General features: G+C 52.3%; 1 pseudogene; it reads left to right on the top strand.

The window, feature by feature from the left end:
• Positions 1–2619: 2619 nt before the first annotated feature.
• LOC126939483 (tumor necrosis factor receptor superfamily member 13B-like) lies at positions 2620–21493 on the top strand (annotated as a pseudogene).
• Positions 21494–21651: the final 158 nt, after the last annotated feature.

Raw genomic sequence — 21651 nt, 5'->3', positions numbered from 1 at the left:
TGATTTTTTGTATTTTTAGTAGAGACGGGGTTTCACCATGTTGGCCAGGATGGTCTCAATCTCATGACTTTGTGAGCCTCCCGCCTCAGCCTCCCAAAGTGCTGGGGTTACGTGCTTCTAAATTGCATGATGATGTATCCTACTTTGTGAGACCGTATTGCACTGATGCTTGATTGACTCTTTCAATCTGGAAGCCAGTGTCCTTCAAATCATTAGCCAACCTTTGGAGCTCCTGAAATGATTCCATAATTTTATATCTTTTGTCTCCTATTTTCTGGACAATTTATTCGATTACGTCTTTCAACCTTTCTACTGATGTTTTTATTCTGACTATAAAATAATTTCTAATAATTCTCATTTGTTCTACGAATGTTCTTTACAAACCGTTCACTGTTTTGTTTCACAGATACACAATCCTCTCTTACATGTCTGGGGATCTCAACTGTTGCTGCTGCTGTTTTAAAATGCGCCTCTGTTTCCTGCATGTCTTCGTTGGTTCCGGGTGTTTGTCTTCTGTGTGGTCTGAGTTTGCTTTCCTGCTAGAGGCGGTGCTCCCATATCAGGGGACCCTTGGCCATTGATTCAAAAGTCAGACTGAGGCACCAACAGCTGCCTGGAAGTTCTGGGTAAGCAGATGGGCTCATTGATGGAGAAGCTTTGCTCCAGCAGGATCAGGCAGGGACTTGGACATTTTCCGGAATCTCCAGCTGTCAGTGCCTCTGGGTCTTTTCCTTTGGGTCTGTTTTCCAGAGACTTCTGATGTCCTGCCAGTTACAGGGTAGGGAGGGAGGTGTCTTTAAAAACATGGTTGCCGCACTCCTGAGGTAGGGGCTGGGGTGAGTGAGGAGAGGGGAGACTGACCATCCAAGAGGAAGATTCTCACAGTCCCCCTGTTGCCAGGAAGGACCACGTTTCTACCCTCAGCTGTGTCCAAGGAGACCCCACTCTTATGCCCGGGTGGGTGACGGACTGGCTCCTGCCTTGGAATGGGGATGTGCTGGGGTCACGCCCTCTTTTTTTTAAGTTTCCAACCAATGCTCTTTCAGAGCTTCACGCCTTCTGCCCAGGCCCTGCTGTCAGAGATACTTGGTGCCTCCAATTCTGAAGACTTCCTTGAGTTTTGTGACTCAAAACAATTTCCTTCCCCTGTGGGCATCAACAATGAGAGATCTTCAGAGCAATGAGGCACTCCAGTCCTTCCATCTCCCTGCTGTAGAAACCTCTGCCATGCCCTTTATCTCTGAAGCAAATGCACTTGACTGTCATTTAGGATGGTTTCAGGAGGGAAGGAAGATAAACCCCTGTGTTTACGCGGCTGTGTTAAATGAGAGGCACCTGGTCTTTTTTCTTTTTCTTTTTTAAAGACTGGGTGTCGCTCTGTTATCCAGGCTGGAGTGCAGTGATGTGGTCGTAGCTCACCTCAGCCTTGAGCACTCAGGCTCAAGCGATCCTCCTACCTCAGTCTCCTGAATAGCTGGGACTATAGCACCTGGCCAATTTCTAAAATCTTTCTGTAGAGGCAGGATCTCACTATGTTGCCCAGGCTGGTCTTGAACTCCTGGCCTCAAGGAGTTCTCCCACCTCAACCTCCCAAAGTGCTAAGATTACAGGCATGAGCCATGGTGCCCAGCCACCTCTGGTCTTCCCTCGGCTTGCTTTCATTAAAGGACAAACACATGTCTTGCAAAATGCTTTTAAACATGTTTACAAAGTTGTTGGGGGAAGCAAATGTCATGAAATGAGAAAAGGATAGAGAAGGTGATGCTTGCACACAGTGGAAGACTCACGGTAACACAAAACCAGACAGGTGGAGAGCGCCCACATGGATGAGTCTCAGGCACCACGTGGAGGGACAAAACCAGACGTGGAAGTTCCAGAAGGGGCAATATTAACCTATGGGGGTAACAACAGAACAGGAGCCACCTCTAGGAGTGGGCATTGGGTGGGAGGGGACCCCAGGGAGTCTTCAGGGGTGCAGGAAATGTTCTTCATCTCAATGTGGGCTGTAATGACACAGGTGCATACATACATCACATGTCACCAAGCTGTATTCTTCTGCTTTTTGTGCACTTTACACACATCATTGTGGTGGTTTCATACTTCAGTAAAGAAGGAAATTGACATTTCTTGGTTCTTGCTGTGTGCTAGGCACTGACTTGGTCTGCTTTTAAAAAACCATTCATGTTATGAGCGCCTACTATATCCTAAGCACTATCTAGGTTCTGAGGACTCAGCAATGAACAAAAAAAATTAGGCACAGTCCTTGCCAGATGGTGCTCACAGTTAGTACAGGAGCCAGCATCAAATAACCACATGCATAGAAGAGGAAAGTGACCACAGCAGCAAGTAAAGGGCAGTGTGAGTGTGCGGAAGAAGGACCGCGTCCTACTCTAGGGGGAGTCAGAAAGGCTTCCCTGGGAGATCGGGTTTAGACAGAGGTCTCAGGCTGAGGAGGAATAAGCAGCTAAGGGGCAGGGGCTGGGGAGAAGGGCACGTCATGCAAGGGAACAGCATGTGCAAAGATCCTGTGGCAGGGAGACGCATGGCACGTTAAGGAGGGCAAGGAGCAGGGCCCTGCTGATGTGAGAGAGCAGGGGGCCTGAAAACAACCATGTGCAGATGGGGAAACTGAGGCTGGAGATGGGACGTGGCTGCCCTAGGCCTCCAGCTAGCACAGTGGGAGTTGGAAGCCAGCTTTGTCTGCCCTCTCTGCTCCTGAGACAGCGCTTATGTCTACGGGAATGTGGACAGCAAGAGGCTGGGCTGCAACCACCTGCCAGCTGCCCTCACGCTCCTGGTCTGTCAGCTCCACAGGGCCTGTGAACAGGGCTGGCTATGGGATCCTGCCCTGAAGAGCAGTACTGGGATCCCCTTACTGGGCAACTGCATGTCCTGCAAAGCCATCTGCAACCATCAGAGCCAGCGCACCTGTGCAGCCTCCTGCAGTGAGTTCTGGGACCTGAGCCCAGGGGACAGTGTGATCACCCCCCCAGACGCCTGCCCCCAGAGCACCCTCTCGCCCCACAGGTGGCTGAGGAGAGGGTGGCAGGAGATGTACAGTGTGGCACCTCTTACCCCTCCACCTTCCCGCTCTGGCCACACTGCCTCCTTTCAGTGTCAAACATGCCATGTTCTTTCCTGCCTCCGGTCCTTTGCATGTGCTCTTCCTGCTGCCTGGCATGCATTCCCTCTATCATCTTCCCTCGGCTCCCTCGTACCCAACTTTCAGGTCTCAGCCCAAACATCCGGGGTCTCCTCTGATCACACAGTAGTACTGGGCCCTCCTTTGTACTGCTAGTGTTACTTTCTGTTGAAACTTTTAATTACAGAACTTACCACACGTATCCATAGAGAGGACAGCACAGTGATGCCCTCGGCACCCATTAAATGATTCACAGATCATTTAAATTTGCCTCATACTTTCCCAACCAGTTGTTTTGGCTTGTGTATTTTAAAGCAAAGCCCAAGACCGCATATCATTTTACCTGCAGATACTGGACCATAAAGATCTGTAAAAACAACCCAAATATCCTGCTACTGCCAGCAATCATTTATTAACATCATCTAATATTCAGGCCAGATCCAATTTTCCCTGATTGTCTTGAAAATTATCCATTGCTTGCTGTTCTTTTTCATAACCTGTTCTTTTCTTGGTAGAACTTGCCACGGTTTGCTGTTTTGTTCTTTCACGTCTGACTCAACCACTAGACTGGGAGCTCCCTGGGGGCAGGAACCATGTCTGACTTGAGCCTAGCACAGTGCCTGACACATAGTTCAGTCCTTCATGAATACTTGTTGAGGGGAACTCAGAGAGGCTGAGTGACTTACCCAGGATCACACAGCTTAAAAGCAGAGATGTCAGGGTTTGAACCCAGGACTCTGACTCCTAAATCATGCCCTGAACCATTACCCATTAATAAATTAGAACGTTCGTATTGGTTCATCCTATAAACATAGATGGAGTGCTCCAGCCCCAAGGAAATAGGAATCTGGCTTGGCCCTTCAAGGACAGTGTCTTCTTATGGGAGAAATGACTATGTGTCAAGGTAGAAAGCCACAGTCGGGGCTGGGTGCGGTGGCTCATGCCTGTAATCCCAGCACTTCAGGAGGCCAAAGCGGGCAGATCACCTGAGGTCGGAAGTTCGAGACCATCCTGACCAACAAGGAGAAACTGTCTCTACTAAAAAAAAATAGAATACAAAATTAGCCGGGCGTGGTGGCGGGTGCCTATAATCCCAGCTACTGGGGAGGCTGAGGCAGGAGAATCTCTTGAACCCAGGAGACGGAGGTTGCGGTGAGCTGAGATCATGCCATTGCACTCCAGCCTGGGCAACAAGAGTGAAACTCCATCTCAAAAACAAAACAAAAAAAGGCCACAGTCAGGAGAGACCACCTTCAGCTGGGGGTGGGGGGGTAGGGAGGTGTCCCTGAAGGACGCACCATCAGAGGCAGATTGTTAAGAGGCCACAGAATGCAGAAATCAGATGAGGGGGAAGACTGCCTGGAAGAGAGGGCAGCATGAGCAGAGGTGGGAAATGCAGCGGGGAAGACTGAGTCCTGGGTGGGGGCGGGGTGGGGTGTGAGGTCAGGCAGGGAGGGTCAGTGGTCTGGGGCGCTCAGGCACCACCTGCAACAGCCATGCTGGGACCACTGAGGAGGGGAGGAGGTCACAGAAAGCCCCAAGGACAGCACTGCTGGGCTGACTCTGTGCCAGGAGTGGAGGTATCAGTTCCTGTGCAGTTCACTGGAGCTCTGGGGATATGGCAGGGCCAGAGCAGGGGACGGCCCCATGTGGGCCATCTGAGTTTTCCTCCAGATTCCAACTCCATCATCTTTTAGGTCCTTCCTTTACTCTGTCAAATACACAAGGACAGGTGTGTATTTACTTTGTGAAGAGGCTCAAATGAATATTCTACTCAAGCCTTCCATTAAGTGAGCATTTATTTAGTATGTGTCAGGCATTGTGCTGGGCACTTCAGCTCTGCCAACAACCCTAAGAAGTCAGTACTGTTATTTTCCCTATATTGGAAATGAGGAAACGGAGGCACGGAGAGGCTGTGACCACACTGGCTACAAATGGTACAGCCGAGGAAGGCTCTGAAATTTGGGTTCTTATCCACTCTCCTGCACTGCCTCTGAAATATGTCCTTAAAATATCTCTGTGAGCCATATTTTCACATAAATACCTTATTCTAAAGACAAAGGAAACTTGCCTGTTTTACATAAAAACTTTCATGTAGAAATATTCTGAGGCATTGGATAAGGTAATTGATTGTCCTAAATAGATTTCTGTTCAAAGTTGGGTCCGCTGTGCTCTCTTAAGGCAAGTGTGATTGGGCTTTAGCTTCCTTGGCTTCTGTGCCTTGGCGCTGATACTTGTGTAAGCTGCTGTAGTTCTCATTTAGCATTAAGAGAGAAGAAACACTATTCATGTGGACCTTTCCACCTTCCTTCCAGCCCCTTGCCCCAACTTGCCAAAGAGAATTCTGGCTTTTCCCCTTCATTCCTTATGCTGATTTGAAATATATTTCTCCTTGATGAGGCTTGAAAAATGCAAGTAAAGGTCTTATGTAACAATGTAATCTAGATCTCAATTTTAAATGATAGCTGAAAAATCTTCATATGTTTGGAAACTAAGAAATGCACTTGTAAATAACCCATAGGTCAAAGAAGAAATAATAATGAAAAATAAGTACATTTTGAACTAGACATAGGAAAAATACATCAAAATGCAATGCAACTAAAATAGTACTTAGAGGACAATGCATAGTCTTCAATGTGTATATTGTAAAAGTACTTGGCTTAAGGGATTGCTTTTTGGGAATTTAACCATAATTTCTTTTTTACTTTGATATGGCCAAACCCAGAGCTCCCGTCAGTCTGTGTTACCTGGTAGTATCATGCACTTCTGTCTCCCGGGGTCACTTAGAGGACAATGCACAGTCTTCAATGTGTATATTGTAAAAGTACTTGCCTTACTCTGGAATTGCTTGCTGGAATTTTACCGTCGTTTTTTTTTTAACTTTGATGTCCTTTGTGGTCAAACCTGCAACTCCTGCTAGTCTGTTACCCAGCAGTATTACGCACTTCTGTCTCCCAGGGTCACTCAACTGCCGCAAGGAGCAAGGCAGGTTCTATGACCATCTCCTGAGGGACTGCATCAGCTGTGCCTCCATCTGTGGACAGCACCCTAAGCAATGTGCATACTTCTGTGAGAACAAGCTCAGGAGCCCAGTGAACCTCCCACCAGAGCTCAGGAGACAGCGGAGTGGGGAAGTTGAAAACAATTCAGACGACTCGGGAAGGTACCAAGGATCGGAGCACAGAGGCTCAGAAGCAAGTCCTGGTAAGCCACGTGAGGCGAACCTGCATGGTTTCACACAGGTTCAGAAAGGGTGGGAGGCCTGATGCCAGGCCTAGAACAGGAGAGCCCACAATGCACGAAGCCCAGAGTCCAGGCAAATGGCCAGAAGCCAGGGAGATCATCCTAGGATTATAAAAAAATAAAAATGTAGGCAACATTTCCAGAAGTCTGTGGACAAGAAGAAAGCAGGAGAAAGGACCTGCCCTGTGAGGAAGAGACTTGTACTGGAGGCTGCCGAGGCTGCGCCAGTTCTCAAAGCACAGGCACAAGTAAGCAGCAGACCCACCCGTGTGAGCACCTGAGCAGAGCCACCACCTGCCCTCCACCAGTGCCGCAGGCTCCATTTATTTCTATTATTATTTTATTGATAATTTCAACTGTTATTTTAGATCTGGAGGTACACGTGTAGGTTTGTTACACGGGTATATTGCTTGATGCTGATATACCCGTGTAACAAACCTACCCGCGTGCTCCTTTCACCAAGAGGTGGCGTCTGGTTCCCCTCCCTGGAATCCACTGGCACTGTGACTTGAATGAAATGCAGCAGCACTAATGAAAAGCAAGTTCCCAGCCTAGGTGGCCAGAGGCCTGCGTGCTCCAGTCTGCTGCACTCCAGCATCATCATGAGATGGACACTCGTGGCCAGTCCCTGGGTCCCAGGAGGAGGATGAGAGGCACATGGAGCAAAGCCAGTCCGGCACAGCTGAGCCCAGCCAAACCCTTGACTCGGGAGGAAGCACACGTCCCTGCATTTGGGGATGGCTTGTTACATAGCAGCAGCTAACTGGCAGGACAGCAGACGAGAGCAGGAGATGCCAGGCTAAGCAGGGACAGCAGGGTGCTGGGCAACCCGCATCATCAGGCACACAGGCCCCGCCCTTGGGACCTTGGCCCTGGGGCCTGGCCTCAGGGAAATGATGTTATCACAGGAAAGTCACTGCAAAGGAAAGGAAGTAGTCAGCCCCCGGAGAAGGGCAGGCCTGCTGTGTCTCCAGGACAGGCCGAGAGCAGGGCAAATGCCATCTCTCGTGTTTATGGATCCACACGGCATCCCCCTCCCATCCTTTCTAATGCCGCAGAGCAGGGCAGGTGCACCAAGAGATGTTTGCTGGGAGGATTAATTAGATCATTTCTGAGGCCTGGCATTTAGCAGATGCCCAACTCAACAGGAACTTTCTTACTATGTTCAAAGTGGCCATCTCTAGCCATAAGGCCTTTGTTTTCTTTGTTTTTAATTCTTATTTATTTATTTATTTATTTATTTTGAGATGGAGTCTTGCTCTGTCACCCAGGCTGGAGTGCAGTGGCGCAGTCTCGGCTCTCTGCAACCTCTGCCTCCCAAGTTCGTGCCATTCTCCTGCCTCAGCCTCCTGAGTAGCTGGGACTACAGGCGCCCGCCACCACGCCTGGCTAATTTTTTGTATTTTTATTAGAGACAGAGTTTCACCATGTTAGCCATGAAGGTCTCGATCTTCTGACCTTGTGATCCGCCCATCTCAGCCTCCCAAAGTGCTGGATTACAGGCGTGAGCCACCGTGCCTGGACATTATTTATTTATTTATTTTATTTTTTTTCAAGACAGAGTCTCACTCTGTCAACCAGGCTGGAGTGCAGTGGTGTGATCTCAGCTCACTGCAACCTCTGCCTCCCGGGCTCAAGTAATTATTCTGCCTCAGCCTTCTGAGTAGCTGGGATTACAGGCATGCACCACCACATCTGGCTAATTTTTGTATTTTTGGTAGAGACGGGGTTTCGGCTTGTTGTCCAGGCTGGTTTGGAACTCCTGACCTCGAGTGATCCGCCTGCCTCTGCCTCCCAAAGTGCTAGGATTACAAATGTGAGTCACCGCGCCTGGCCTTTTCTTTTTACAATTTTTTTCCCCTCTGGCAATGCCTAATGAACCACATAAACATTTTTTTTTTTTTTTTTTTTTTTTGAGTCAGAGTCTGGCTCTGTCGCCCAGGCTGGAGTGCAGTGGCCGGATCTCAGCTCACTGCAAGCTCCGCCTCCTGAGTTCACGCCATTCTCCTGCCTCAGCCTCCCGAGTAGCTGGGACTACAGGCGCCCGCCACCTCGCCTGGCTAGTTTTTTGTATTGAGACAGGGTTTCACCGTGTTAGCCAGGATGGTCTCGATCTCCTGACCTAGTGATCCGCCCGTCTCGGCCTCCCAAAGTGCTGGGATTACAGGCTTGAGCCACTGCGCCCGGCCCACATAAACTTTTTTAGTAAAACTTTTCCCTTCTCTTTCTTAGGAAGCCTCGTTCTTAGGAATTCCTAAATGGAATCTGATGGATTCACAACCAGATTCTACCAGATGCACAGAGAAGAGCTGGTACCAGTTCTACTGAAACTAATTCCAAAATAGCAAGGCGGGACTCCTGCTTAACTCATTCTGCAAGGCCAGCTTCACCCTGATACGAAAACCTGGCAAAGACACAACAGGAAAAGAAAACTACAGGCCAATATCCCTGAGGAACATAGATGCAAGATGGATGAAAGGTTTAAGTGTAAGACCCTAAACTATAAAAATCCTCGAGAAATCCTGGAAAATGCTGTTCTGGACATCTGCCCTGGGAAAGAATTTATGAAAGCAACTGCAACAAAAACAAAAATTGCCAGATGAGACCTAATTAAACTAAAGAGCTTCTGTACCCGCCCTGCGCCCCCTCCCCCCCCCCCATCCACACACACACACACAATCAACAGTGTAAACAGACAACCTACAGGATGGAAGAAAATGTTTGCAAACTGCGTCTAACAAAGGTCTAATATCCGTGATCTATAAGGAAGTCAAACAATTCAAAAAGCAACAACCCCATTAAAAGTGGGCGAAAGACATGAACAGACAACTTGTCAAAAGACACAGAAGCAGCCAACAAACATGAAAAAATCTCAGCATCATTTATCATCAGAGAAATGTAAATCAAAAGCACAATGAGGGACCATCTCACACCGTTAAGAATGGCTATTGTTAGTCAAAAAACAAGAGATGCTGGTGAGGCTACAGAGAAAAGGGAACGCTTTATACACTGTTGGTGGAATGTAAATTAGTTTAACCACTGTAGCAAGCAGTTTGGAGATTCCTCAAAGAACTTAAAACAGTTACCGTTTAGCACAGCAATCCCATTACTGGGTATGACCCAAAGGAAAATAAAACCTTCTACCAAAAGGACACATAACACGTGTGTTCGTCACAGCACTATTCACAATAGCAAAGACATGGAATCAACCGAGGGGCCCATCAATAGTGGATTGGATAAAGAAAATGTGGTACATATACACCATGGAATACTACATAGCCATGAAAAGAAAAAAAATCATGTTCCTTGCAGCAACATGGATGCAGCTGGAGGCCATTATCCCAAGTGAATTAATGCAGGAACAGAAAACCAAATACCACATGTTCTCACTTACAAACGGAACCGTAAGCCTTGTGTACAGATGGACATAAAGACAGGAACAACAGGCCGGGCGCGGTGGCTCAAGCCTGTAATCCCAGCACTTTGGGAGGCCGAGACGGGTGGATCATGAGGTCAGGAGATCGAGACCATCCTGGCTAACCCGGTGAAACCCCGTCTCTACTAAAAAAATACAAAAAAACTAGCCGGGCGCGGTGGTGGGCGCCTGTAGTCCCAGCTGCCCGGGAGGCTGAGGCAGGAGAATGGCGTGAACCCGGGAGGCGGAGCTTGCAGTGAGCTGAGATCGCGCCACTGCACTCCAGCTTGGGGGACAGAGCGAGACTCAGTCTCAAAAAAAAAAAAAAAAAAAAGACAGGAATAACAGACACTGGGGCCTACTGGGGTGGAGGCAGGGAGGGGCCAAGGGCTGAAAAACTACCAATCAGGTATTATGCTCACTACCTGGATTTTACTCTAGCACAGCCTCTCCTGAGGGGAAGCGCAGATTCACCTGGAGGGAGCGTGGATACAGAGGGTCTGAAGAGCCCAGCCACAGATGCAAGTGGCCATGGCTGCCGCCCTGGTGTCTGGCCACCTGCCCACCTCCAGTGCAATGGATTCCACTTTGGGTCATCCCTACCCACCTCACAGATCGAGAGACATGAGTCTCAAATTTGGAGTGACTCGCTGACAGTCACGCAGAGAATGCACAGCTGAGTTGAGATTTGCGCACAGTCTATGGATTCGAGAGTCTGTCCCCTCTGCAACCACAGAATGACCCAGTGGCGTCCACAGAGCTGTTGTTCCTTGGGTGTGAGCTATCGCCCCTGGGACAAGGTTAGCCACTTCCTGTGCGTGACCATCAGCTACGCCCCGTTCCCCGAGGGCACTGGGCAGAACCTCAGATCTTCATCTTGGCTCCAGGTAACAAGAGCCCCAGGCTGTGAACGAGGGGGCTGTGAGGACGTGTTGGTGCCAGTGGGGTCGGCATTACCACGCCTCACCCCGCATCAGCTGCCACACTGGTGCCATGGCGCGGCTTTTGGTGGCTGTGTGACTGTCACTGTGCACTGCCCTGCCCCGTGTTTCTCCAGGAGCCCAGGGCTAAGGTCGGTTCTGTTCTGATCTCTGATGCCTGCATGGGCTGGTGGGGCAGGAGGGGAGCTTGCTGTGGATTGCAAACAGGAAGTACAGAGCCACATGGCCAGGGGAGGGATCCAGAGGTAGACCTATTTGAGGAGAGGGAGCAGAGAACACCATGTAACCAAGTTGTGTAGCTGCGCACGGTGGAAGGGCTGACCCTCTCCTCTGCCCGCTTCATGGGCTCCCTGAATTCTGCTGTCCTTTCTCTCCAGCCCTGCCAGGCCCCACCTCACCCCGACTCCAGGTTTCTCTCACATCCCACTGAGAGCTGCCACTCCTTAGTGAGACCTGGAACTGTGGTGGGCTAGTTGTGTGTGAGGAGGGAAGAGCAAGGCAGGTCCTGTCCCAGACCGGTGGAGTTCACCATCTTGTGGAAGGCCAGGCCGTGGACAAGCCATGCAGGTGACACATTCCTCTCAGTGCACGGAGGCCATGTAACCCAGCTACAGGTGAGATGGGAAGGGGAAGGCTTCACCAAGGAGGACAGGGAAGGCTGTGGCAGGGGTGTGGAGTGTGGAGCCAGACCCTGAGTTATGTCCCTTACTAGATGTGTGGCCTGGAGCAAGCTACTGCCTGTCGGTTCTGTGAGCCTGAGGTTGTTCACCTCATGGAGCTGCTGTGAGGATGATTTGGGAGAATACATTTTGAGGGGATCATGAGCTCTGTGCGCTGGAACTGCTCATTCAAAAAGCAACCATGGGCCGGGCGTGGTGGCTCACACCTGTAATCCCAGCACTTTGGGAGGTCGAGCCAGGTGGATCACCTGAGGTCAGGAGTTCGAGACCAGCCTAGCCAACATGGCGAAACCCCATCTCTACTAAAAATACCAAAATTAGCCAGGCGTGGTGGTAGGTACTTGTAATCCCAGCTACTCAGGAGGCTGAGGCAAGAGAATCATTTGAACCCAGGAGGAGGCGGAGGTTGCAGTGAGCCGAGATCCGGCCATTGTATTCCAGCCTGGCTAACGAACGAAACTCTGTCTCAAATAAATAAATAAATAAATAAAAGCAACCATGTTGAAACTACATGGTGGGGGCAGGGGGTTCCAGGCAGAGGCAACAGCATTCACAGGTGCTGCTAGGGGCGGGGAAGGCTGTGAGTGGCTCTGTGCTGGAGGCTGAGCTAAATCCCTTCCTCTGGGACTCCCAGCCTGCGGGAGTGTGGGGGTCACTCTACATCCAGAAGCGGGGGGTACCCCACCCCAGATCTGCTTTGAAGGTGGAGACACTTCCACACGCTCACCAAGAGGGCACAGAAAGACCTTGCACACACACAGCAAGAGGGCTGTGAAAGACCTCTATGAGGAAAACTACAAACACCGCCGAAAGAAATCACAGATGACACCAACAAAGGGAGACACATCCCATGTTCATGGATGGGTAGAATCAATATGTTTTTTCAGTTATTTCCAAATATTTACGAGGGATTCACAAGTATTATGAACATTTAATAAAATCCACCTGCTGCTCACACATGGGGCTTCGTGGGGAGAGCAGGGCAGGCTCCCAAGCTGGACTGAAAATGGCTTGAGGTTTTTTTTTTTTTTTTTTTTTTTTTTTTTTTTTGAGACGGAGTCTCGCTCTGTTGCCCAAGCTGGAGTGCAGTGTCCGGATCTCAGCTCACTGCAAGCTCCGCCTCCCGGGTTTACGCCATTCTCCCACCTCAGCCTCCGGAGTAGCTGGGACTACAGGCGCCCACCACTGCGCCCGGCTAGTTTTTTATGTTTTTTAGTAGAGACGGGGTTTCACCGGGTTAGCCAGGATGGTCTCGATCTCCTGACCTCGTGATTCGCCCGTCTCGGCCTCCCATAGTGCTGGGATTACAGGCTTGAGCCACCGCACCCGGCCCCCGCTTGAGATGTTGATTAGGAGAGTTGACTGACCTGGGGTTCTGTTGCGACGACTCCAGGCTGACACGAGGAGCTCCCCGTCCAGGCTTACGGGCAGGTGCAGGGAGCATCTGCGTCTCCCTGAGGGGACGGAGCCTGCCCCAGAGAGTAGGGCTACTCATTTGCCCAGTAGAGGGGGAGGAGGAGCACCAAGGGCACAACCTTGTTCCTCCATGTGGGGGCTGCAGAGGACTGAGTTGGGAAGAGTAAGCATTCAGGGGCAGCTGGAGATGGCACCAGGAGGGACCGGGTGACAGCTCCACGTGCCAGGCTGGGAGGACGATATCCTGCTGGGGGCAGGGGCGGCCACTGGAAGAGAGGTCAGAGCAGAGCTGTTGGGAGAGCACGCTGTTGCTCCTGTGTGGTGGTGATGGCAGCAGGGGCCCTGTGAAAGGCTGTTTCTGGCAATAATGGGAACCAGAGATGACAAGGACCTGGAAGGGGGATGGAGGAACAGTGCACTGGCATGAGATTAGAACTGGAGGGAGAGGCCCTGTAGTGATCATAATGGCTCTCATCTCGCAGGGCCCTTGTGGAGCCTCAGTGACTTGGGGTTTGTGAAGTACAGAACCACGCCCGGGACTCAAGGGTCCACTCCCCTGGTTGGATGGATGCCCCCCTGGGACAGGCTGAATTCGCTTCCTGGGGCTATGATAGTGTTCACGTGCCGGGTGCTTAAAATAACACTGACCGATTCTCTCCAGACTGAAGGCCAGACGTCAGATTCCATGTCAGCAGGACCCCACTCCAGTCAGATCCCACGTCAGCAGGGCTCACTCCAGTCAGATCCTACGTCAGCAGGACCCCACTCCAGTCAGATTCCACGTCAGCAGGACCCCACTCCAGGCAGATCCCACGTCAGCAGGACCCCACTCCAGGCAGATCCCACGTCAGCAGGACCCCACTCCAGGCAGATCCCACGTCAGCAGGACCCCACTCCAGGCAGATCCCACGTCAGCAGGACCCCACTCCAGTCAGATCCCACGTCAGCAGGACCCCACTCCAGGCAGATCCCACGTCAGCAGGACCCCACTCCAGGCAGATCCCACGTCAGCAGGACCCCACTCCAGGCAGATCCCACGTCAGCAGGACCCCACTCCAGGCAGATCCCACGTCAGCAGGACCCCACTCCAGGCAGATCCCACGTCAGCAGCGCCCCACTCCAGGCAGATCCCACGTCAGCAGCGCCCCACTCCAGGCAGATCCCACGTCAGCAGGACCCCACTCCAGTCAGATCCCACGTCAGCAGGACCCCACTCCAGTCAGATCCCACGTCAGCAGGACCCCACTCCAGGCAGATCCCACGTCAGCAGGACCCCACTCCAGTCAGATCCCACGTCAGCAGGACCCCACTCCAGTCAGATCCCACGTCAGCAGGACCCCACTCCAGGCAGATCCCACGTCAGCAGCGCCCCACTCCAGGCAGATCCCACGTCAGCAGGACCCCACTCCAGGCAGATACTACGTCAGCAGGACCCCACTCCAGTCAGATTCCACGTCAGCAGCGCCCCACTCCAGGCAGATCCCACGTCAGCAGGACCCCACTCCAGGCAGATTCCACGTCAGCAGGACCCCACTCCAGGCAGATCCTATGTCAGAGGACCCCACTCCAGTCAGATTCCACGTCAGCAGGACCCCACTCCAGGCAGATCCCACGTCAGCAGGACCCCACTCCAGTCAGATCCCACGTCAGCAGGACCCCACTCCAGTCAGATCCCACGTCAGCAGGACCCCACTCCAGTCAGATCCCACGTCAGCAGGACCCCACTCCAGGCAGATCCCACGTCAGCAGCGCCCCACTCCAGGCAGATCCCACGTCAGCAGCGCCCCACTGAAAGCCCAGGGGCAGATCCTTCCCTGCCTCCTCCAGCTTCTGGTGGCTTCCCCAGGCCTCCTGAGCTGGTGGCCCCTTCACGCCCATCTCTGCCTCTCTCTTCACATGGCTTCTCTCCCGTGCCTATGTCTTCTGCCTTCTCTTCTCGTATAGGACACTTGTCACTGGATCTGGGGCCCACCCTAATCCAGGATGTTCTCATTTCCAGATCCTTGTATTTATATGTCTGCAAAGAATCTTTTATCCAAATAAAGTCACATTTGCAGGGGGCATATCCTTGGGCCGGGGGGCACCGTTCAGCTCACTACATAGAGTGAGGGACAGGGTCGCCTGCCAGGGACTCCATACAGACCAGGAGCTCTGAGCTAGGAACCACCCCCCTCCATGTGAGGGTGATGCCAGCCTTGGGGTCAGTCATGTGGGTTCAGAGTTCTGGGGAGCCTTTTACCTGGAGAGCTTAGATTGTGTTGGCCTAGAAGGTGGCAGTTGAAGTCACAAAAATGGAAAAGGTTGTGTAGGGACTGGGAGGTATAAGGAGAGAAAGGGACAGAAAAGAAGGTCCTAGGTGGGGTAATCTGCATTTGAGGGGTCAGAAGAGGAAGAGGGTCCCACAGAGACATGGAGAAAGAGCAGGTGGGGAGGTCAGAGCAGCTCCAGCAGGGCTGTGTCCACAAAGAAAGTTCTAGAAGGTCGTACTTAACCGCACATAGAAGGGACATCATAAGACGCCTACATGTGTCCCCAGCTCTGCCACAAGGAGGTCAGGGGATGCTATAAAGGGTCATTTTCAGGTGCCCCCAAGTTGAGGTTGCCCTTGGTGGCTCCAGCCAGGGGCATGATGGGGCTGTGGGCTAGGAGCCCTGTTTCACTGCCTGGGAGGCTGACAAAGGTTGGCAAACTGGACCCTTCCTCTGCCCTGTTTTTTTCCTGCTTAGATGCATCATTCGTCCGTCCCTTCACTCTGGCTCATGAGAACCTAATCAGATACAAATGTGGCAGGGGTGGGGTGTGGGTGGACGAGAGCAGCACAGAACCACCCTTGAGGACCTCCTTGGTGTCTGGGGGGCCCGGCCCCATCTGGAAGAAATCAGAAGTGGTTGAATTGATGCCAGGGGGTTGGAAGCCAGTGCACACTATGGTCAGGCCAGACATGGGGTGAGTGAGAGCCCCACGATCATGGGGAGGAAGGACGTGCCAGGGAGCCCCAACGTGACATGGAATCATGGTAGCCTTGAGAGCAGAGGCAGCGCCGTGGCCGGTAGGAGCAGGGGCCCCAGGAGTCTGCCTGGATGGCAGCTTCAAGTCAATGCTCCACTGAGACCTTAGCTCAGCTCTGCAGGGGTGGAAGTCGGGGGTTGGAGTCACATTGCTTTTGCTCCAGGAATTGCTCAAGATGTCATTTATTTTAGGTGCTAGAACTAGATGGGGTGGCCCTGGCTGCAGGCCTCCTGGTTTGCATTGCATTTGTGTATCTTGGGTTGGAAGGGTGCTTTTGCTTTTGTCCTGACTGTACCATGTGCCCTCACAAGGGGGCAGCAGGATGCTCCGGTTTTGCTTCCCGGGGTTGAAGCCAAGGTCCAGGGACCTGCAAAGGCAGGACAGAACCACAGGGGACAGGGTGGGCCAGTGTCGCAGGGGCGAAGGAACGCCCCTAAGGAGATGCTGCACAAGAAGCTGGAGTCAGATGTGGGGACCAGGGAGGCTTTGTTTCGATGGGCGTGATCTGGGTGCTGGGAACAGGGGCTGAAGTCTATGTGTCCCTACCCCCAGCAAGATGGAGGTTCACCTTAAAGAGAGGTGGCCCCAGAAAGACCCAGGGACCCCAGGCCCAAAGGAAAGAAGGAGGTGACACTCTGGAAACCACTTCAGTCCAAGGCCACACACCAGACGGGAGACTTACACCCAGCCTGCCCTCCTGCCTTTTCCTGAACTTATACACCTGCGCATGCATGCACGCACATGCGGATATGCACGCACACGCACGTGTACACACACACGCGCGTGCATGCACATCCACAGACACCCGGAGGATGTAGAGTCCTCTGCAGGGAAGGCCTGAAGGTGTGCACATTTGGAGGTTGTGATGACCTCACAGGGAGGCTGTACCTCACGTAGAAAAGCCCCTCTTAAGCACTGGCAGCCCACTATGTGTCAGGGACACACCTGGAATGTTCAGGGCGCCAAGAGCACAGGGAGGGAAGGAGAGATGCTTGCAGAGCAGAGGGATCAGGAAATGGGGACTATCACGGGGAACTGCAGCCCAGGACCCCCGAGGAGGGTGGCAGAAACCTTGGCCGGGCAAGAGGTCCAGCAGCCCCTGCCCACCCCTGCCCACCTTGCCACCAGGCTCCCCTTGCTGGCTGGGCCCCCAAGGTGTGAGTGCATGGCCACGGGCTGGAACTTTCTACCCAGGTCCCCTGCCTCCTGCATGTTTGCAGGGACCTTTGCTAAAGCCAAGCCCGTCTGTGGAGAGAGAGGGGTATCGGGCCCCACTCTGCAGATGCAGACACTGAAGGCGAAGGCGGCTGAATCAAACATCCAGAACCATAGCCCCCTGCCCTCCTGCCCCCTCCCTGTCCCCCGCCAGGCCCACCCCTAAATGACAAGTCCCAGTGCTGCCTAGCGGGCTGAACCGAGCCTGCGCTGGGAGCCGCAGCAGGCTGGGGAAAGTATTTTTGGGTGAGAAATGGCTTTGAAAACAGTTTGAAAAACAAAAGAAAAAGCGTAGAAATAAACTTTGTGCCAGCCCGCCTGGTCCCAAGGCCGCGGAAACTGTGGGTGCTGCCTCCTGGTGGTAAGACCTGCAAGCTGCGTCTCTGGGACGCTTCCCCCTGGACTTGATTTTCAGACAAGTCTAGAGAATGAGCAATTTTTTTTAATTTGCATTTTTTGGCAAAAGCTTGCGACTAGGCCCCTTTGGTCCTGGGGAACAGTAGACAGTGAGCCGCAGGGCAGGGCCTCTCCATGCTGTGGATTCCCGCCTGTCCTTTCTCACATAATCTCAAGCAAGGCTTATTTACAGCTCCTTGTCTGCCTTCCACTGGGGTGGCATCAGAGTGCCTGCCTGGCTATTCTCACCCCACATTTCTTGGGGATGTTCCCTCTTAGGACACATGGCCCTGCCTCATTGGCTGGAGTGACTGTGTGGTATTCCCTCTCGGGAGCGTGCCATGCTGCATTTAACCCTTCATCCCCTGTAGATGGAAGGCTAGGCTGGATCCAGTCTTTTGCAACCTGAACAATGTTGGAGGAATACGATTTGTGTGCTGGGGGAGATGCAGCCCTAGAAGTGAAGCTGATGCAGCAAGGGGAGCCAGGGAGGCATGTTGTAAATGGTGGGGGGTGGTTCCAAATGGCCCTTGAGAGTCCACCCCACCACCAATATGCAAGGTGCCTGTGCTCCCACTCCTGGCGTGACAGGTAGAAAGTGATATTTTTCTTAGTTCTAATTTGCATTGATTTTCTTAGGCTAGGGATTTTGAATCACATGTGTATCCTAGGGGCCAGGCAAGAGCTATGTTTCATTTTCCACAGAAAGCCTCGGATCATTGGCCTGGGCAGAGAGGAATGAGAAGCTGGGGCACCTTCTTCATGTCCTCAAGAGCAGCGAGTCTCTGTTCTGGTCATTCAAACTCAGTGCCCTAAAAATGACCATCATGTGGCCTTGCATGGCTCTGTGGGGTGGCGGGGCTCAGCTGGGTGTATCTTCTGCTGCTCTTGCTTGGGGTCTCTCGAGCAGATGGTCCTGGGGATGGAGCCATTGGAGGCTTGGCTCTGATGCTGCGATGGTCAGGCCTCGCTTCTCCTCCAGGTGATCTCAGGACCTGTCCCTCTTCATGGGGCCTCTCCACCTGGACGACCTGAGTGGTGCTCAAAGCTCCTAAGGGAACAAAAACCAAGGGTGTCAGGCCTTCTTGAGGTGGAGGCCCAGAGTGGCACAGCCTCACCCCCACAGCACTCTCCTGGAATGAGTCCCAGATAGTCCACAAGGGAGTGATGTTGGGTGACCGTGCTCTGGGCATGGTCTCTCAACACTCACTACCCCAACCTCAGAGTGTGGTCTGGGTTTCAGAATCTCACATTGAAACATTTGAAATGTGTGCACATGTTTAGTCTTCCTGATTGAATCAATCTAGTTCATTTTCACTTAGTAACATCTTGTAGCCCGGTGTTCTGTCTGTGCTCTGAGGGCTGGCAGCGTCTCCCCTGCTCATGCTTCCAGGGCATAGTTTGTGTTTGATTCCAGAGGTGAGTAGGAGCAAGTAAGCCTTGGGTGTGTGGCACCAAGTTTGCTGGTCCTGGGGGCTTTACTTTCCTCCTTTAGGCCTCTCTGAGCTCTGGGCACCGGACATGAAGGAAGCCACCGGCTGGTGGAGTGACACTAACTCATCCCAAGTTCCCATCTCCCCCCTGTAAATGTCAGAGTGACACTGATGACCCCTAAGAGTCCTAGCAGCTCTGTCACTAGAGATTCCTGAATCTAAGAGCGTGTGTGAGGAAGAGGGGCAGCACCAGCCCTGGGGCCGCTGTGTGGCCCTCAAGCTTGGAGCACCCACCTGGGAGTTGGTCAGACCGACCCCCAGGTGCAGCTCTGTGACTGGGAACAATATCTTAAAGACTCAGTTTTGTCATCTGTAAAATGGAGTGTGAACGACGGATGCTGTGCAACACAGTCCAGCAGGTCCTCAAAAAATGAAACAGAGTTATCATGCGACCCAGCCATTCTTCTCCTAGGTATATACCCGAGAAAATGGAAAACATTTGTCCACACAAACATGTGGATGTGAATGTTCACAGCAGCATATTCATGATAGCCAGAAAGTGGAATCAACCCAAATGCCCTTTCCCTGATGAATGCGTAACAGATGTGTCTGTCCGTTCCGCCTAAAGAGGAACGAAGGTCTAATATATAGCATGGCAAGACGTGGTGAACCCTGAAAACACAAAGCCAAGTGCAAGGAGCCAGGCACAAAAGACCACGTGTTGTACGATTTCATTAATATGAAATGTCCAGAATAGGCAAATCCATAGAGACAGAAAGGAGATGAGCGGTTGCCAGGGGCTGAGGAGAGGGGATGGGGAGTGACTGCTGATGAGACAGGGTTTCTGTTTGGGATAAAGATGGTCTCAGATTAGTGGCCATGGCTGCACAACCTTGTGATGTGTTGTACATTTTAAAATGGCAAATCTGATGCTATACAAATTCTGTCTCAATTTTTTTTTTTTTTTTTCCAGACGGAGACTCACTCTGACGCCAGGCTGGAGTGCAGTGGCGCGATCTCGGCTCACTGCAACCTCTGCCTCCTGGGTTCAAGAGATTCTCCTGCCTCAGCCTCCTGAGTAGCTGGGACTACAGATGCATGCCACCATGCCCAACTAATTTTTGTATTTTTAGTAGCGACAGGGTTTCACCATGTTGGCCAGAATGGTCTCGATCTCTTGACCTCGTGATCCGCCCACTTCAGCCTCCCAAAGTGCTGGGATTACAGGTATGAGCCACCACGTCCAGACTCAATTTTTTCAATAGGGGTAGTTGTCCACCATCAGAGCGGGAGGATGAGGGGGGTGCTATAGGGGAAGTGCCCGGCACAAAGTGGGACTCGCTCTTCTCGACATGTCGTCTTAAATCTGGCTCATCTGTCCTTTCACCCAGTGCCTAGAGGATGCCCAGCTCCAGGGACAGGGAAGAGCTTTTGGGATAAGGAGAACTTCCAAGGGGAGGGCTTTTGCCTGGGCTAGGCCTGTCTCTGGCATCCAAACCTGGAGGCACAAGTCCTGAGTCACAGGGCGGCCAGGTGCCCTGATGCCCAAGGCCCACCTGGTGGCACCTGCAGTCCTGGGTCTCAGTGTGATGTCGCCTGTCCTACTCTCAAACCACAGTGGGCCCTCTGTGTCATGTGCCCTAAACCTGTGGATTCAACCAACAGCGGCTGTAAAATACTCAGTAAAGAAAGTGAATAGTTGCATCTATACTGAACCTCTGCAGCCATTTTATCTTGTCGTTATTCCCTAAACAATACGGTATAACACCCATCTACATGGCATCTATATTGTATTTGGTATTATAAGTAATCTAGAGATGACTCTAATTGTACACAAGGATGTGCATCGGTTATATGCAAATGCGAGGCCATCTTGTATCAGACACTCGGACATCCGTGGATTTTGGTATCTGTGGGGGATCCTGGAACCAATCCCCCATGGATACCAAGGGACGACTATAAACGCTCACCCAGAAAGGTTTCTCCTTGGAGGAAGGGCCCAGTTCGGTATGCCCAGGGACATGCTCCCTGGAGCGCTGTCTGTTTATCTGTCCAGTCACCCATCCGCCCATCTCCAGCGCTCTCCCAATTACAGCCCTAGCAAGTGGAGACAAGAAGGCCCAGCTCATATTTCCAGCTCCCGTTTCCAGTTTCGAGGCCTTGGGAAGTTGCTGCCAGGATCGGGGGAGGGATCAACCTCCTCCAGGACCCAGAGGGCATCCCAGCCAGCCTCAGGGTCAGGAAAGGAGCCCAGCCTCTCCAGGAGCCAGACGGGCCCGCAGCAGGGAGATGGGAGGATGTGGATTGCTTGAGCCTAAGGAGGGGAAGAGGAGAAGGCACTGCGGAGTGGGGTCTCACGCTGTCTTGCAGCTCTCCTGGGGCTGAAGCTGAGTGCGGATCAGCTGGCCCTGGTCTACAGCACGCTGGGGCTCTGCCTGTGTGCCGTCCTCTGCTGCTTCCTGGTGACAGTGGCCTGCTTCCTCAAGAAGAGGAGGGGTCCCTGCTCCTGCCAGCCCCGCTCAAGGTCCTGTCAAAATCCGGCCAAGTCGTCCCAGCGTGAGTGCGTGAAACTGGGGTCCTCGCCCTTCTCGATGCTTGGGTGACAAGCCTCAGGCCATCCCTCCGTCCTGTCATTGCCCCTGCTTCTAAGTGGAGAGGCCCGGGGCTCATCCCTGTTGTTCAGGCCCGGGGCTCATCCCTGTTATTCGCTGCAGCTTGATAAAATCAGTTTAAGACATCCTGGCAGGCAGATATCCAGGAG

The sequence above is a fragment of the Macaca thibetana genome, chromosome 16 (assembly GCF_024542745.1).
Source record: "Macaca thibetana thibetana isolate TM-01 chromosome 16, ASM2454274v1, whole genome shotgun sequence".
Taxonomy (NCBI): domain Eukaryota; kingdom Metazoa; phylum Chordata; class Mammalia; order Primates; family Cercopithecidae; genus Macaca; species Macaca thibetana.
This window is presented reverse-complemented; position numbering and strand designations above follow the sequence as displayed.